Source organism: Cervus canadensis, chromosome 6 (assembly GCF_019320065.1).
Source record: "Cervus canadensis isolate Bull #8, Minnesota chromosome 6, ASM1932006v1, whole genome shotgun sequence".
In the NCBI taxonomy this organism is placed as follows: Eukaryota; Metazoa; Chordata; class Mammalia; order Artiodactyla; family Cervidae; genus Cervus; species Cervus canadensis.
The window spans coordinates 29,398,932-29,404,643 of NC_057391.1; positions in this window are offsets into that span (position 1 = coordinate 29,398,932).

Here is a 5,712-nt window from a genome sequence, read left to right on the forward strand (position 1 = left end):
TTTAATTCCATTCAAATCAGTAGAAGAGACAAGTTCTCTTATATGTGATGAAACCTTTAATACAATGAATATTGCCTTTACAAACATGCATATCACTGCAAGCAAGAAGAATTCCATATAAAATGAAAATTTTCCTTGGAAAGAGAAAAAAAAATATGGCTAATTTCTGTTTTTAAAAAATGACATTCCACCTTTCAAAAAAAGTGCACAGTTGTGGAAAAATAAAATACATTTTAAGGGTTGACATGTAAGAAAACCCTCTGTTATAAAGACATCCAAATATCTTTTGAACTATTTACACCATATGTGTCCCAATAAGGCTCTTTTCTGATTAAATAATGACAAGTAAGTGGAACCAAAGATGGCTTCAAAGAAACTTGAATCTTTACACAGCTTTTTGTAATTTTGTAAGTGTGAAATTTAGCTATCATTATACAAATGTTCTAAAGCACAATTTTCTTGGTCTGTGAAATATGTCTAGGAACAGGATGCTATACCTATATTGGGCACTCGAAAAATATGAATAAACAAATTATTAGCAAATGAATGCTTAGGAAAGCAATCCTTATAAAATATTCATATCTTTTTTAAAATTCTGAGCACAAATTTAATTACTTGAAAGCAGTAATTATAAACTTAAGGTGGACAACCACTTCCTGAAGAAAACTTGTGAGCGCTAACAGAGTACAATAGGGTAATGGCCAAAAACATGTGGAACACACAAAGGAGGGAAAACTGTACATCATTAAAATTCTGATTAGCTGGTAGTGACTTGGGAAAATATTTATCATAAAATGTTAAGTGAAAAGAGCAGGAAAAGCTCCATGTGCAGTAAAACACACATGCTTTCATACTCAGAGAAAACAAGGCAGCTATTTAAATTGCAAAAATTTAATAGTGGATATCTCTAGGTAACAGGAATATAAATATTTAGTTTTAATTTTTGAAGAAAATGCCTTATCACTGAGTATATACAACTTTTAAATTCAGAACAAAAAGATGCCTTTTGAATGGCAAATAAGGCTTCCATGATGTTCTAATGTTCTAATACCTTTCAAGATCTAAAAGTCCTTTTGAGAAAATGTGACTGGATAAGGAGTGTGTTACAAAATCCATGAGCGCTTCATGGATTCAGCTCTACCACCCATACCAGAAAGCCCAAGAGTAGTAAGAGTCAACAACTAGATGAGATTGTGATGCCTTGAGTTCCCCAGACAGAAAGGCAGAAGGATACTAAAGACAAGCTTTACTACTGTTGACATGAAATTAAGGGAGGCAAGTTCATAACTCCAGGAATGTGTTAGACACCGTAAACTTTAGGTATCTACTCCGTGCTAATATTCAAAACCAGTCATCTAGATGCTTCATCCTAATATATAAGAACATGACAGTCTAACCCCTGGTATCATAGATTTTCAGGAATTGGTAGAAGCTAAAAGGGCCATCTGGTATGGCAGTTGATCAGATGCTTGCCATCCAAGGGTCAGTATTACTGTCAAACAAATGCCAAGTCTAGACAATCTTCTAGAAAATTTGCCACCTTCTATGTCAGAGTTGACAGCTATAATGTATTTTCTCTCTCAGTATTCTTAGGGTAGCAACTACCTTAGCTTGATTAAAAAAGGAATACATTAGCCAGGACTCTGGGTTATAATGGTGGGGATGGAGTGTGAGTGGGGAGGCAGACAGGATTCAATCCAGCTTAAAGAGAAAGCAAACACAAAGAAGACATAAAGCTGGCTTCGGTGCAATTGGATCCAAGACCATAAGAGATAAAGTCAGGATCCGAGTTCACAGTGTTACTTGGCTCTTTCTTCCTCTTTCTGTTTTGGCTTCATCCCCAGACAATTCAGCTTTGCAACTGTGGTGACAAGATGGCCTTCGCAGGTCCTAAGCCTCAATTCTCTCCTCTTTGCAATCCTCTGAAAATACACACACAAACACACATATACTCATATACTCAGCGGTTTTCCCCTAAAGTTTTAAACAATGAAAAATCTAGGCCTGACCATTGTTGCTTAAATTGAGCTTTGTAACTGGCTTAAACCAGTCCTCTGGTCAATGGTATGAAACCCATTGACTGTTTCCTTTAGACCCGTGCGCCCACTCTTAGAAATGAGCACAGGTCCAATTCCAGGCAAACCACATGAAATGAGAAACAAGAAGATGGGATGACCCTAAATGAATGTCAAGGGAAAAGAAGGCAGAAGAGATAACAAATGATAGATCAATCAATAAATAGATAAATAAACAGCTCAATCAACCTACAGGTAGACAGTCATTCATCTATTACAAGGTAATTTCTTGGAATTTCTGCTCTCCAATATCTTGATAGGAAGAGAGGAAAAAGAAAAAGATAGAGCACAAATTTTACCAGTGAAAACACAGGAAAGAATTGTTGCTCTGTATTAGCATCATAGGACTTTACAGGTTTTAAAATAAAACAACAGAAAAATGAGCATAATGGTGAACCATTTCACAAATATGATGGTGATATTAGCAAACAATAAAACAGAATCAAAGATAAATTTGATGATGACCTATGCCATCTGCTGCCTGGTACGGTCTAACATAAAACTGAAAATTCTCTCACCAAACACCACATGCCTCAGCCTTTCAACAAAAGCAGCATCCAGTTATTCAAGGTGTTGGGTACAAAATGACTAGTCAGAAATTTATTTGCTCAAGTGACTATCTCTGATAAACCTACACAGCTTGTGGTAGGAGTAAATGTGTTAGCAGCGGTTAAATGAATTTAAGAAGTGTACCATAGGGTGAAAGATGATGGCAGTTGTGTTTTGTGATGACTGTCTGAGACCGAATTTCTGTTGGAGGATGTTTTAGAAAACTGTGAAACAATACCTGATGGGAAAGCCTTGGTGAGACAGCTAAAATTTAAGAGACAAAACTGAATAAAGACATTAAGGTACATTCATATTCATATGTCAACAGAAAGAAAGCTCTGACATTTCCTGTTTAAACCCTTAAGTGTCAATTAGAAAAAAATTGCTAAGATATAGAAAAATATATATAAGAAAGATGCTTCCAGGGGAGAAAATAAGTAGAAGAGGTAAATATTTTTAAGATAAAATCATCCATTTTACTTGTAGGATTGAAACAACTATGACAAGCAAAGATGATCCTGGGCAAAGCTCTTTCACTCTTTCAGTAAGTATTTATCAAAGAACTATTATATGCCAGTCATATGATTCCATCCTTCCTGGACTTGAAATACATGAGCCAAATAGATATGGTGTTTGTCATCAAAGAACATACACAGTCAAGAGACTGTATCTAGACTGGGTTATCTTTACAAAGACCTCTATGGAAAAGTGTTCTTTAAACAGGGTTCCTAAGAGAGAACAGGAGATATTTAGCAAAGAGTGAGTCAGAAGCAAAGAAAATTCTATATTCAAGAACATTCTAAAAGGTAGGTAGAAGAATAGGATGTCTAAAATATAGAAAAGACAGTGGGTGTTGTGTGTAACGAGAAAGGAAACAAGTGCTACAAAAATAGGCTAGAAGAAGGGGATGTCAGCAGATCACACAGGGTCTTATCCACTCTGTTGAGGATGTTAGTCTTTATCTTAAGAGCATTAAAAAGCCATGGAACAGTTTTGAGCAGAGTGGAGTCTTGAGAAGGTGTGTCCTTCAAAAATGCCACCCTGGCTATAACATGGAAAAATAATTCTTTTTCCATGTAAAATCTGAGAAAGCAAGCTGGTAGGGTTCATACGTGTGCTATCAGAAGAGGCTGACAACACAGAGGAAAAGATGTGAGGCATCTGAGAAATATTAGGAGGTCGCATTGACAGAACTCAGGAATGGATTGGATGAGAAGGCAAGGGAAACTGAGGTGTGAAGGGCAAACTCTGTTTTTTGAGCCCACTGGTTAGAGGTTCACTGAAATGGGAAACACCATGAAAGCAGCAGCTCCGGGAGGAGGCTGGGGTCTGAATTGTCTTGACTGTCTTGGGTCTGTAGTGCTTTTGATACATCAGCTTAAGAAAGCAGAGTAGACAGGTTGATATATGGATATTGAACCCAATAGAGAGGCCTGAAGTGGAACTAGAAACACAGAAGACATTTGATTATATAGCAAAGCATTTGGTGCCATGGGAGTGGACAAGATCACCCGGAAAGAATATAGAAAAGAGAAGGGCAATTTTAGAGCCAGCATGGGGGAACTTCAAAATCTAATAGCCAGTAAGAAGAGCACATGCTTGAAAAAAATCCGGGATAGAATGTCCTATGTGGTAAGAGGAAAACTAGGATTGTGGGTTATGGAGGTGCCGTGGAAAAGAAAGTTGTAAGAGGGAAGACTGCTGAACATGAAGTAACCTTCCTTTACTGACAAGCTTCTGCAAATTCAGAGGAACCAACCCTTCAAAATGCACCCCCTACCCAAGCAACAGAAAATTATTTCTTCAAGGCACTAACATATTTTCTTAAATTAACAGTAGTGCCTTGGTCTTATGTGGAAACGGAGCGAGACCTTATGGTCCTGGCCCTCCATGTCCTCTGCCTGTCTTCTGTCTGTGGAAAAACTTTCGCCAAAGAACAAAATTTAATCAGAGAAGTGGGAACATACAGAAACAAAGGAAAACAGTCAAAGGAGAACAAATAATAACAATGTCATTAAGGACAGTCAGGGACATTTTGTTCCTTCTCAAGGGCTATAGATAATATTCTGAAGCACATCCTGTGAGTCTTATAGAGACTGAAACCCCCACCAGGTGGAAGAAGGTAACTATGTGATCACACTGTAGTCATGACATGAACTGACAAAGTTGCGAGAACTGCCATCAAGCAAATAGGAACAAACTGACCTTGGAACTGAAAGCTAACTGTTCTTAAAATAATCAAGATATTGCTGGTCAGACCACCGATGACCAATTTCAAGATGACTGTCAGAGCAGACTGTGCTGTTTCTGCATGTAGCCCCCTCCCTCAGCCTGTAAAAGTTCTTGCCCACTGATTATCGGTTGAGAATAGTGGGCCTTTGGATAGGTGTCTGCCCTCCACACCGGTTGCCGGCATCCAAAATAAAACAAATTTTCCCTTCCACCAACCTGGCCTCTTTATTGACTTTTGAGCAGTGAAGCACTTTGGCTAACAATACTAAGGGTAGGCCTACATTGTGTAAAAGTTTAGGTTGACCCGCAAATAGGAACTTCTCATCCCTTACTGAGCAATGGCTGCAACAGAATTGTCAGGGGCTGTCCATTTACTGCCTGTCCCTTACAGGTGGGAGAGAGTGGGACAAGAAACTTCTTTAACATCAGAAAAATCGAGGTGAGAAAAAAATGCCTCCCCACAACCAGCACTATTTTCCAGAACTCAGGACAGAAACATTATAAGAAAGGATCGTTAAACTGGATTATAGGTGAAAAAGGTTTTATCTGGATCAGCTGGGACTGAAACCACCATTTAAGTCCCTTCCTCCCTTAAAAATAAATGTGTTCTAAATTTGCCTTCACTTGGGGCAAATTCTCTCATAAGCCTCTGATCCTTTTTCCATTTAGTATTAGTATCTCTGAGACCAGGTCAGCCCATGTGCTCCAAAGAATACAAAACAATGAAGAGAGAAGGCAATGTTTGTTTATGTTTGTGATGCAAGGACCACCTGTTCTTGCTTTGGGAAGATATTGGAGTAAAGAAAATACAGCAGTCGTTTCTCACAGAGTCTTAGGATGGACATTCAAATGCCAT